Here is a 14,131-nt window from a genome sequence, read left to right as displayed (position 1 = left end):
TGCAAGATTCGCATTTAATGCTTAAATGTGCTTTAGTGCTTTTATGTTTCTTTCGCTTTTCTTCTTTAAATTTCCATTGAGTATTGCTACTTTGCATATTTGTCTATTACTTCTATCTATTTGCTTTCCAAAATACGTGATCAAAATTTCGGTCACGCAACTATTTTTCTTCGTTCAAATGGCATCTTGTGTATTAATTTATGCGCTCTCTGGTTAATCGATTCTTGGTTTAATTTCACAGTAGAGCAAGTTATACGATCTCGAGCGACGACATTAACGAGACGACGAATTGTCTCCTATTCTGTAGACGCGTTTCAGTATGTTTAATGCGCCACTAACTTCGGAATGACGTGAATTACACGGGTGACGTTCGTCTGTACAGGATCGTTCACAACGGAATCTAATTTTCGTGTAAAAAGAGAATAACGAAACCAGACGTACGTATTTAAAATCTGGATTTGAAAATACGAAACGCAAATTCGAATATGAAAATTCAAAATCTGAATTTGAATTTAAGAGTATAATAATTAAAATACTGCGGATGCAACAGATTTCTCGAGCCAATAAACAATCTGAATTTAAAAATATAAAACTTAAGATACCACAAATGTGTGGAATTTCAAAATTAATAAATAAACTGGCTTTCTTTTAGATATCGAAGCATATAAATTAAAATACAATGGACATCAGTTTCCAACTCAATAAGCAAACCGAACGTATAACAGCATGGCGCACCATCATTTGCAATGGAAAGTATCGTCGATGACTAACAATACTACCGATAAATTTCTAGCAGCGTACAAATATCTTAACGACACGTATTGCTAAATTATACTCGTATACCTTCCCATTTGCCAAAAGACTAAAAAACACTTTTTTCTCATCACGCGCCTCAATTTGCAGCAACCTGTAAGCGCATATTCAAAGCTGCCATTTCCAAGAAAGGTTTCCCTTATCGCAGCGAGCAAGAGATGCCGGTCGACATAACGTTTGGAACCCTCGTCCGTCGTACTAAACGTTCCTAAATGAATCGTTAATCGTTAACGGCGTGGCGTTACGACTCTCAGGCTCGCTTATAAACCGGAAATTCGTTGGTCGAATGTCCAACTGTCCAAATCGTTCGGCAGCGAAGCTCTTCCGGTCAATAAAGTCAGGCCTCGTTTATTGCTAAAAGAGACCTAGCAGGTCCTGGTTGTTTCTGACCCATCATTAAAGCGTACGTTAAGCGCACTGTTTTTTCATTTCGTTAAATCGTTCCGACCTCTGCCCCCTCGACGCTGCTTCTCTCGCTTCTCTATATGTAATCGTTTCTGGTTCCCGGTTCCACCCAGCGAGACTCGTAGGATCGTCGAAAGGTTGTAAACGGTCGCTCATCCAATACGGAATGTCGACTACGAACGGAATAGCCCGGATTCCTGACTTTATTAAGCCTTCGGTTTATGCGGAACATTTTGAACGTTGACCCACGTGCAGCATCGGAAACAAAGCCTACGCGGCTCGGAGAAGCTACGAGTTCGACTTGGATTTTCACGAGGAGCATAAAAGCGTGCGCGGGGTTGACCCGCGATGATAAAAACGATTACACTCGAGCAAACGGCCTGCTCATTTAATCGTCGTAGTTAACGAGTCTCGCGGTATGGTTTCACGGATGAAATTCGCCGTGACAGACTAACGTTTGTCGGTTAATTCTCCTTTTCTTTTTTCTTGCGTTTGCATATGGTGGAAAAAAGAAAGATAAAATTAGAAAATTACACGGAAACCGCAGAGCGTGACAATTCGATTCATTTGTACGCTTGTGCAACGAAGAAGGGACTTTAATGCTATTTATGAGACACAGAGGTCTCGTAGATTTATAGTATTCTATATTGTACATGATATTTTATGGAATAACGGACAATATGAGTATATTGCGCGACAGGTTTATAGGTTTATTAGCTCTTTTATACTGCAGAAGAAAATTCTAACTCGGTTTTTGCGTCTCCGAACCCCTTGGCTTTTTTGCGCCCTTTCGGCTATCCAGTGGATGCAAGCACATTTAACCCGGTCGCGCCCCAAATAATCGTAAAATTTGATAATTAAATTTAATCGCACCTCTTTAATGGCCCTTCGTCGTTGCCATTGTGTTCGTCCACACAGCGTTTACTGCGATGCTCGATTACACGAAGCTTTGAAACATATGCTTTATATACCTCGTCTTCGAACGATGATACGCCATTACGTTTCTGACACGTCATTAACTTCGTTAGTGCTTACGACGTAAGCCGTTGGAGGAACGCGAACTCGCCTAAATCGAAACCGTTGCTACGCCGCGATAAAAGTTCTCGTAATCGTAACGTTGGAACATTTCTGTTTTTTTCTTTATTTCGTAGCGAATTGAACGCGGTACGGTCTCAACTAACATCTCTTAAAATAGCAGCTATGAGGAACGCAGTTCCTAGTGTACGTTATTAATGTATCATATTATAGTCGGTATTCCATTAGACGGTGTCGGTCGTTGATACAGCGGCAACGTATATTTTCCATGGTATTGGTCATTCGTCTTGAAACACGCGGTCATCGCGCAAGTTGTCGCGACTCGAAGCAGGTTTCGATTAACCGACGCGACGTCTCGTTGATTCTGGCGAAAAATACGATTGAAATTGCGTGTTCGTTTCTTGCATGCTGTTTCACCGTGGCTAGCTGCTTTTTTATGCGGGAAATGAAAGCAGCGTGAAAGGGGATATCCGTTTAAAGCTTGTTGGCAGAAACGAGAAAAGTAAAAGAAAGAGAATAAAGCGAGAGAGAAAAAGAAGGGGAAAAGAAACGATACGTCCGGAACGCAATTTGTACTGTGTCATACAGTCAGGGGTCGTTGTATTAACAACGCGACAGAAAACTTATCGCAACGCTTAAAAGCACTAGCCTGAGTATTAAGCGTCGCGATACTACTCGAGCAATCTTGTCTTGCTAAATGCTAGAGTGCACGTAATTCCATGGAAGATATTGGATAACCCTCGAGTGCATCGTCGACCGTAAACGGGCACCGGGAGGGTTAACTACGTGGAATATATCTTTATCGTCGGTGAAAACGTGCGTATCACGGTGATAGTTCATTTTCGACGTGGAAGAGTGCTTCATCGGGGATCGCCAATTAAAACGTCGTACTGCCAACAATGCCGTAGAATGGAGCCCGCAATTCCGCGCTTCATCGACGTGGGTTTTTGATGGCGGAGACCGCGCCCGCCGTCGAACCTCTGCAACACAACGGGTCCAGGATCACCGTGCGTATATACGCGTGCACACCGATATGGAAACGCAGCGTGTACCAGCGTGACGCGGCGTGTGGTTGTAAGAGTCGGTACAATGGAGCAGAAAACAAGAGACGGTCGGGACTTCAAAGTGCCGGATGTTATGGAGTGAGAACGCTACTGGATCCGGCACAGTCTGATAATCATCTCTACCAAATACTTTGTAATCGTTAATTACGGCGCAGCATCGACGACGCTTTGGGCAAAAGATCAGTCACTCGGTGGTGCGCAGGGGTGGTAAGCAACGAAAGAACGAAGGGTTTTATAGTCTTTTATATCGTAAAGAACGGCACAGATATATGTATATTTCAAGTCCTCTGTAGGCTTCAGATTCGGGTCCTTTTGAGTCGAGCAACCCCTTATTCAGCACTTCGCCTTCTTTAACCGACGGGTATTACCGATTATTTCTCGTGAGTCTACTTTCCCTCTGAATGCACGTTTTCCATTGCGCGATTCTTAATAAGGTGCGCTTTGTATCAAGGGCTCGGAAGCAGCGACTTTTACGCCGGCGATAGGAAAGTTAAATATGTTCAGTTTTGTAAGCGGCGTGATACATTTTTTCCGTTTCAACCATCTTGCGCTCCGTTTATTAATTTTCAAGCTTTCGAAATTTGCTTCGGCGAATTATAACGAGGCAATGGGAGAAACAGGGCAAGTTATCCAAAGTTATATTTCAACTAAAAGCGCAACTTTCGAGTCAGATTTGACGAATGTTTCTTCCAAGCGAGATGAATTATAAAAGCGGTCTGTCACGACTTCGAAACATCCCGTTTATTTTAAACGCATAAATCTTCGTTCGAGCAAAAGATGGTAGTGATTCAAAAGGAAATAGTCGAATTTATCGTGGATGTTTAAATCGTTGGAGCTGTCAAGTCGCGGCAGTGCACGGTACGTCAAGTTGCGAGCCAGGATCAAATGAGGCGTCGGAAGATTTCGCGAAAATTTCTCTCGAACCCCATGAAAACTGTTCCTTTTTTTCCTGCCGAAGGGGCGTAACGCTCGGGTAAATGAAGCGCACTGGAAAAGGAATCGCCGGAGGAGAGAAAGGCTCTGCTAAATATTCGAATGCTCGAGTGCATTCAAAGTGGTGCTTAGACTCGGTACGCGGCTATCATTCTCCGCTATATTTTAAGTCTTTCTATGCGTGCATTGTCTTTTATCACACGTATATTTCAAGCCATTTCTTCGACGTATATGCATCTCCGTGTAAAATGCGAGGAATAAGCATCGTAAGTGCATTTCATTCTCCTTTATGGTAGAACGAATCGTTTCATTAAGTTGACTGATTTAATTACCACTTATCGAACGCGCAACATTCATTACGATGATGTAAAGCGTGAATAATTATACCCTGGTTCTTTGAATGTTTGTGCGTATGAAGTGTAATTTTTAATTGCCTGTAGTTTCTTCGATGTGTCGTACAGTTGATCGGAGTGATTTATTCGTACGTGGTTTTATCAATCAATTTCGCAGCTTCATTTTGCATATCTTTAAGAATTATCTTAGTATCGTGGACAAGGGGCCTGGGGTTGCGGAGCATGTGCGTAGTGGGGCTAAGACAAAAGACACAAGGCTAAAACAAAAGACACGAGGCTAAGACAAAAGACAAGGGGTTGCTAAGAGACGATAAACGAATTAACAACATTGTGAGTTGAGAAGTCAGAGAGTGCGAATTGCGTTGTCGAGATAGTGTTGCTAGCGTTGTCGAGAGAGTGTGGTCCGCGTGAGAGAGAGCATTGGATCCGTGGTAACGAGAGTTGTTAATCAACTATCTAGTTGTCTTAATTATAGTACGTTATTGTGATTAGTTCACGTTAAACAACCATCGTTTCCTGTTTAATCCATTTATTGCAAATAAACTAATTGTAGAAAAGATCCTACATTATTATACAGCTTTAGAATTAAACAATTCCTCTAATATAATCCGATGTTATACAAAAAAATCACACGAACGTTTTCACTATCGAGATATCGAGACTCTGATATATTCGTTATAATTCTTTTAACGCTGAATATACGCGATTTATAACAAATTTCATCTCCTTCGATGCTTTTAATTTTTAAGAGGTAGGAGAAAATTTAATAGACCGCGTTGGATCATCAGATTCTAATTTCTAGTAGACGATACTTTATATGCACGGATCTAGTAAATTTTTAATTTCATCGGTAGAGCTTTCCTTGGAAAAATTCCAATGCACGTAACACGATTCGGTAGAAGAAAACGAACTCCTCGGTAATCTTTATGTTTTCTTGTTTGCCTTTCCAGCTCGGTTATTACTTACCAGCAAGGATAATTATTATGAGTCGGCCCCTTCGAGCATCTCGAAAACGGTGTAACTTGCGGTCGAAGCTTCCGAGTTTCGCGCGTGCGTTAATCGTAATCGCTTCTCGGAAGATTTCGCCCTATGGCCAAGGCGTGTCGTCTTCGTTGCTCGTTTCTTTGTTTCGTATCGTCCATTAACCGCGAGTGGGCTCGTGCCGTGCTGACCGCACCAGGAAATGAAGACGAGTTATCATCATCGTCTGGAAATTACCGTAGTGCGGTGTGTACAACCCTGTCGCTAATAAGAGCAACGTAAAACGGCGGGAAACGGGGTAGAGGGGTAGAGGGGAGAAGGGTGGAATAGGCCGAAGAAACGTCATAAAATCTGAGCAACCACAAAAACCGCAGCGTTGCACCGCTCTAGGTTCAAGTAGCAAGTTCAGTGGCCTTGATAGGCGTTGCAGCAATGTACTCTCTGCGGCTCGTACTCTTTCGAACACGGTATAAGTCGCAGGTGTGTAGGTTTAAAACGAGCCTGTTAATCGCCCGGAAAACTATTAGATGCCTATTTCTTTTAATCCTACTTAAAGATGAGTACTACGCTAATAAATTGCGCGCTTTATTTCGCGTAGCTTTTATCACCAATTAAAACGTGTACTTATCGAGGCATCGTTTCGTAACTCTACCAGTTGTGCACGTTTGGAAACGTGTTCGATATTACGTTCGTGAAAAAAAAAAAAAGAAAGAGAAAGATGAAAAGAAACGAAGGGATCGAGGTGTTTAGCTGGTGTCTTAATGAATGAAAATGTTACGAGGTGAACCGTATCTCCCACGATCGTGGCTATTCTTACGGCCCTGACGCCTTAAGTCACGACGCATGTATGCGTGTCCGGAAGGTGGTTAAAAGCCGTGTACAGGTGTGCGTATGTATTGACTCGCGCGTTAGGGAAATAGAAAGTATATAGCTGCGCCTGTGAACTGGTAAACGATAATATTGATTGCCCCGTAGTCAGTGGTTTTTCCAAGCTCCCGTAGATACGATCGGACCGATTGATTCGATCGCGATTGTGAGAGCTCATGGTCCCGCACGAGTGACGCTGATTGCGTTCTAAAACGTGTATCTAGCGCGAGAAAAAAAAAGGAGGAAAAGAAAAACGATGCCGGTGCCCGGTGATTACCGTCTCTTGTAACAGAGTACGCCCCTGCAGGCTATAGGTCGCTAGATGATTTATTGCGCTCGGTCCACGAATTCTCTTTGTTCAGATTACATTTTCGATATTCGCACGACCGCCCACAGACCGCCAAGTTGTTCAGCGGCCTGGGTTTTCACGCGAATCAGGTCAAAGGTAATTTTCCCTGCTACCAGATAGCGTGCAACGTTTTCTCGTAATCAGGATTCGAGCGCGGTTGATTTGGTTTCCCGCGTAATTAAGTTACTACTATCGCGCAAGCTCGTATACGAATCGATGGCGAGTTTCAGGTAGGGTCGGATATCTAGACGCGTCTAGTGGATGCTAATGGACGTCAGGTGGATCGAGACGCATTATCAACGCGTGCATCCTCTACGGGCTGCGTGCACCGCAGGATGCACGTGCACATTCGCATGCATCGACCTGCCGAACCAGTACGACGCACTACGTCCCACTCATGAAGTTCCCGTGAGCCGCGCTACGGGTTTGCCTGTGAATTAGGGGTAGCTTGCTTTGGATTATTACGTCATAACAGTACGACCACCTGGATGCAATTGCCGGTACTGATGCGACCGAACCTGTCGTCCTATTTATTGGTTGTCCGCGAGCGCCCGTATCACACGAGATCGCATTGAAATCTCGCCTAACTGCTTGTTCACGATTTACGCTCAGGCTGCTGTATTTACTCGTTTTTCCATATTTTCCCTCCAGCCACTGTTTTCTCCTTCACTCTAATAACAGTTGCTGGATTTTCAAGGTTTGCTTGCCGTGCTTATTACGATAATGATCGTTGCTACATTTTGAAACATCGTGACAACCGTGACAACCGTGACATTCGACTCGACACCGTAATCGTCGTCTAGGAAGTTTCCTGCGCGACGTTCATTTTCACGGCCTCTTGCAACTTCTGTAAAACGCGCCGTAGCAAGTAATCGCGTTCACATCGAAGTGCGTCGGCCCGTATGAATCCTCTTTCCGTGCTCGCGTGACCGATTCATCCGTGTTGGTCGATACCAGGATTTTGTAGCGTACTGATAGACACTCGATGTCTCGGTGTTCGTCAAATTAATGCAAAACACAAGGTACAGCTGGATACGCGCCCGTAAAGAGCATGGCTCGTACCACTTCGAAAAAGGAACCATAAAATATGAAATGTATTAGATTGATAAGGCTCCGGGAGTCTTGCCGGGGTGGAAGAAGGGTGGGAGAGAAAGCAGGAAGATAGGAGACGAAGGGAGACGCGAAGAGCATAAACGTATTTACTCTGGCTCAGCATAATATCTCGAGCTTTTATAACCAATAAAAGTTACAGCTGACACTTCTCTCTCTGCAGCGACTGCGATACGCGGACCAATGCACGGACACGCTTCCTTTTTCGCGTATATACGTTCACTCTTACGCGTAGTCTCGTACTCGCGCCACAGCTAAAGGAACAAGGCGATTTATGAGCAACGAGAGACACGGTAACGAGAGTCCCGACCATCGGAACAATCGCGGCATTGTGCTCCCAGATCTCTTTGTGCCTTCCGACTGGTACTGCGCGCGTAACTCGTGACCTACCACTTCTAACGCCTCTTGGTCTTAATTAAATTAAGCCTGATACGCTGAAAGCGCGCGCGTGTCGACCGAGACTCGCTAACGACAAGTTCCTCTGTGCGTTGGAGTTTCGACGTCAGGCATCTTTAACGACTTCGAAAAGGCGTCCGTTGATAGAGTAGCGACCTCACGCAGCGTGGATCAGCGAGTTCCTTTATAACTATGGATTTTATGTCACGATAAAAGTAAACGCGGCGGGTGTCTCGAGGGCGAACGTGTCCTCGCAATTAATAATATTGGACATGTTTCGTGAAAGAAAAGTAAGATACAAGACGATCCTACTGGGGTATATTCCACGCACGATACCCTGAAATCCGTGTTACGATCGTTTCTACGATTCACCATTGGCAGCCGAACTCTAAATACCGCGATAATAAAGATTTTATGAATGTCTATCTCGGTGAGAGGGCTAGCTGGCAATTAGAAATATTCGCTCCGGAGACAGTTAATATCTTCGTTCTACTGGACAACGCGTCCCGACATCCACCGGCGGGAAAAATTTTATCGCCGCGAAAGAAAAATGGAATAAAAGAGTAATAGCCCTGAAACGCGAGCTGACATCGAAATGCGAGTCGTGCAGCTCCGTTAAAATTACGACTTTACCCTTGCTCCTGGTTTCTTCGCTACGAGGAAGAAATCGCTACGATTCCATTCTGTCCCTTACATTGTACATCGTCGAATGTACGTGGAAACGACAAACGGTAGTACCGGAAAACGATCGCTCTCTCTTCTTCCTCGTTCAGACAGGCGGATCAACGTGAAACTGTCGTCACGAAACGCTGGAGAGCTAGTCCGATCGTCCGCGAGTCTACTTCCGTCGCGCTTTTACGCTGCTTTTACTGCTCGGAATTAATCAAATGGAATAAAATAAGGAGAATGAGTCACGTTGCCAAGTCGAGAATGGGATTTATCGTCGTGCAAAGCACCTTCTGTTTATAATTACACCGGTATGGCTTTACTGCTAATGTTTCGCGTGAAATTGCGATCGATCCGTTCGCCAGTTCCCAATGTACACGCTGTTTATCTAGACACGCGGTCGATATCGCGCGACGTGCTTCTGCTCCTTCTCGTTTTATTGGCGCTACCGCGTTGCCTTACAGCGCGTAATAATAATACATAATACAGGTGGCTTTCGCTCAAAGATGCCGGCGATATGGTCGATAAAACGTCCGTCAGCAAGAAACGTGATTTTCTGATAAATATTAATGCCGTCCTGCTACGTCGATGTCCGTGGTTTCGACCGTGAGATAAAGCTCCACGTTGCTATCTAAATCGGGGCGAAATTATCCAACGACATGGTCTGGCTGCGTACGATTTAATAACGAGAATCGTTTCGATCAATTGGAGATGAAATTGTGTTTGATTGCTGGGTATTGCCGCACGAAGAACCAATTAACTATTGGCGATTGAGTTAGTCGACGAAACAGGGAAAGAGTTCTTGTTGCATGCAAAAGCATAAGTACTACTGTTTATAACTATTTCGGCATTTGATTTAATTCGATAAAAATATTGATATTTTCGTCATACGACTCGGATGTATTTGCGGCACCCATTTTCATCCATTTGCGATTCTTCCTGTTTTATTTATACCAATTAACCATTGCTTTTAACGATATCTGTTGACTGAATATGTCTGCCTGAGATAAGATCAGAGTTGAAAATGAGATTAAAGGCATTCGTACACCGGTTAAAGGGATAAGTACACATTTTATATGTACGTGATAATTTGGAAGCGTGGAAATAATTATGGACGATGGTGTAGGTACGTATTTACGTTCCTCTTGCTACGTGCAGTTACAGTTACCTTGGCTAACTATTTCCTATAAGACTATTAACGATGTTCTTTCGTTCCAAAAGCAATTAAACCGTGAAACAACCTTGGCACAGAGTAATGCCGGGAAAGTAACGATAGGAAACACCCGTTGAAGGGTTGATAAAGGCCGGGTCTCGTAGCTGGTTAACGGGAAATGCTTTATATATCCTATACCCTGGAGAATATCCGAAGAAGATAGCGTTTGATATACGATTTCGCGCCGGTATAAATTAACTCCCGGTGACATTTAGATTAATTGTTCGAGTTCGCGTTACCCGGGGGCCCGTTTTTTAGGGTAAGCAATCGTAATCATTATCGCAGCTGCTTTCTGTTAGCTATTAATATCGAGCGTAGAATCGTCTAGCGTTCGCGACGCGGTTACGAATAAATTGCGAACGAGAAATTAGTCGAACGTTTGACTGTACGTTTCTCCTCGTCAAACATGCATACGCCATAATTCGACCGTTACGCAGCTCGTAACAATGGGATTAATTTTCCAATCGCGGCGGGACGATGTAACGCGATGGGTGGTACGGTCAGATATCGGTATTTTGACGTGGCTTCGCTACTTTCGCCTCGTTTCGGAGATTCTCGATTTAATTTCGGGTTTACGTCGGGGGAATACGTATCCCGCGGCTTTCTCGACGATGCACGAGCGTGCAAGACGGTCATTAGGACAAAACGTTCTCTTTGATCTCGTCACGATCACCGTATCCCGCAGCAACGTTTCCCAAACGATGTCCAAACGTTCGGTGGTCGTGTTCTGTTCGACTCTTCTTCCACGCGTTCGCTCCTCTTCCTATCTTTATTGATATTCGACGGTCTTGGGCACGAATAGGGCTGCGGTAAGGCGCCCGCATTGTGTCAACAACCCTCGACAGAAAACCAGAAGCTGCGAATTATGATAGGGGCTGAAGCACCCTGACGTTGTCATTAGTGGTGGGCGAAGGGCACAAGAAGGGCCAGCGACATAACGAATCTCATCGAGCACGTTTTCAAACTTGCGTCACGATTCGGATAATTGTATCCTGCTGTCGTAAAACTTTCGATTCTATGCTCGTCCTTCTTCTTCTCTGTATTTCGCTGAGTTTATAAATTTAACAACTTATTTTAATCACATTACTATATAAAACGGTCTTGCTCGAGAAACTTTCAAATACAGGGAACTTCAATTACGTTCGTAACGTTTCAACTCTCCGCGTATAATTACCTTTCGATTCGTTTAAAAAGTACGAGCAGCCTGGTCGACGGGTCGCTAAAAATTGCTTACCGTCTCTCAGTCGTTTCGTTTTCTTTCTCGTCAGAGAATTCCCAGCCAACCGACGCCGGGGAAGAGCAATTTCCTCCGGCATATCCGGATTTACGGTATCCTCCTCGAGGATATCGAACAAATTTAGCGCGAAACACGTAACGAACGAGCTTCGCAGCGCTGCGAGCTGCCAGGAGGCAGGGGGTGGGTGGTGGCAGGCATATATATCGCGACGGCAGTTGAAAACTTTAACTACCTCACAGCTCATAACCCCGTTATGACCTCCGTGCCCACCATACAGACGCGCGTATCTTTCTCTCATCGCTTATTATTTTCTTGCCCGGGTCAAGACAAATATTGTCTAGACATTAGTGCCCCGGGAGCTCGAAGCATCATCGTCCGTGTTATTTCAAGCGAAATACTTTCTGGATCCGTTGCACGTTGGATACGATGGATAGGAGGGTTGCAGAGTTAAGCTGAATCTCGAGGGCAGGCCAATTTCGTGGTTCTATCGCTTACCAGACGATGGTCACTTTTGTGCCGATTTCACGTGTCGTCCTTTCGTCGACAATCTCTGATCCTTTCCGTAAGCCTCAAAGGAAGAGATGTTATGTCAGGACTCGAGGGTGATCTTCTTCTTCTTCTTCTTCTTCTTCTTCTTATTTCTCTTCTTTCTCGTTGTATCACCCCTCTCAATGGATTCTTCTCTGATCTCTGCTCGGCGCCGCGCAGATTCTCCGCTTGGAAATAACAAGCTTCCACCAGCCGAGAATATCTTCCGTAAATTTATCGACCGACAGAGTGGAACGGGAATGATGCGTTTATTGTGTACCTCTGAGATGATCTCGCACGAGGTCTATCGGTGCACACGTATTATTGTACGACGAACGTATTCATGAGTTAGACGTGGAACGTTTACGATCCATGTGGTACGAACCATATAACACAGGTATACATAGATAACGTAGTAAAGTTTAGTCGAAGACGTTACTATATTTGTTTAGTCTTGTTTACCTTAAGTCGACACGATATCCATTAATCTTGTAAAAGGGTCGGTTCGTTGGATTCGCGTCGAATGTATTTCACGCGACAGCTTTTCTATCTGGTCTTCGGGGTTTAGTCGGGCGAAACAAAACGTTTTAAACGATGATTCAGCTTGAGACTACCGGGAGAAAGAGACACCCTCCGTCAGTCAAGGAAGCGTCAAAAGCTACGATCACCCCTTGACAGCCACTTTAAAATTATACCGATAATGAAATCCAGCCTCGACCCCTAATTCCTAAGCTAAACCCTGCGGACAGACCGAGGAACAGATGCGGGGACAATGGCGAGTCGATCGTCGGTACGAAATGAATTTAAAGTCGGGATTTAAAGGCCTCGGAAACACAAAACATCTCCCCTTTTAGTGTACCAGCGTACAGTCGCAATTATTACAAGCCGATCAGCCGTAAGAGATATTGTTAGTTCTTCGACGTAGGGGCTGATGCTTGGGGATGGAAAGTGTTAAACGGCGATTCGTTACAAGCTTGTTGGTTGATAGATCACACTAAAATTTGATGGGTTGTAACGTAACACACGACCAATTGTGTCGAACTTGTAAACAGTCTTTTATATCGCCAATATCCAATTGCTTTTTACCTGGAGACTATCCTTTTTATTCGATCATTCGTATCTTTTAAATTGTACATTATTATCGATGAATTAGGATGAACTTTACATAACGTCAGAATGTCTTAACATAATAGATTCAGAATTATGTTCAAGTTCTTAAAATTTGGCAATATGATATGTACAAATCGGTGAGACACGGTAATATCGCGCGTAGGTGCGTAGTGTGTGGTACAGTCACCTGTGGATTCAGATACTTCGGTAGAATCCCAGATCCACGAGCCTCTGTAGAATTACGTGCATACAAAATTGTACGTAGACTCGTAGAAATTGGTACAATCGAACCTAAATTTTAACTAAACTTTAAAAACTCTAGATATATCGATATAGCATCTTGAAGTCTTTAGAAGTCCGAGAGACTTGGAATTCTGTAATTCCGCTCTGAAATCCTCGAAGAAAAGTTAGAAAGTTAAGATTCTGAGAAGTTAGGGAACGCCGGAGATTTCGTGGACTCTGATTATTCTAGGAACCTGCGAGTTTTAAACTATTTGAACAACCATAGCGATCGCAACGACTTGAACGACGCTCATCTGGATTCCAGAGATCATTCGAGTATCTCTGTCACCTACAACATATTTAGCGTCATTCGTACCAAGTTTCTCGCGCCGCAAAATCTATTCATCGTTTTCAATTACTTCCAAATCTTTGTCATTTTCATTTCGTTCGAAAGGTGGTCCGTACGAAATCTATTGCGTCCGAAATTCTTCCTCTCGCATGTTTCAAGTACAGATCGATTAACGCTCTCGTTGCTCACTTTGGTACGTGTATTCTTTTCAAGCGTCCCTAGACTATCCTACATCAGTGTCGTGGCAGCGTAAACGGGCCATTAGGTGCTTTTTGCGAGCACATGCATAAAGCCGAACGCGAAGCAACGGTGAATGGCTGAGGAGCGCCGCGATTTCCCAAGTTTCCGCGTAAGTTTGTCCTCTCCCATTTGGCGCGGAAGATTTAACACTTCCACTACGTAGTTTACGATATACAGATATATGTATAGTACCTGCACTGGTTACGAGTGGGAGGAAACTGGTGGTATACTGGTTGTAGCTACATATATACGTACAAGCG

This window comes from Bombus vosnesenskii, unplaced genomic scaffold (genome assembly GCF_011952255.1).
Source record: "Bombus vosnesenskii isolate JDL3184/JDL3185 unplaced genomic scaffold, Bvos_JDL3184-5_v1.1 scf7180000013309, whole genome shotgun sequence".
Lineage (NCBI taxonomy): Eukaryota > Metazoa > Arthropoda > Insecta > Hymenoptera > Apidae > Bombus > Bombus vosnesenskii.
The sequence above is the reverse complement of the archived record's forward strand: the minus strand, read 5'-3'. Positions refer to the sequence as shown.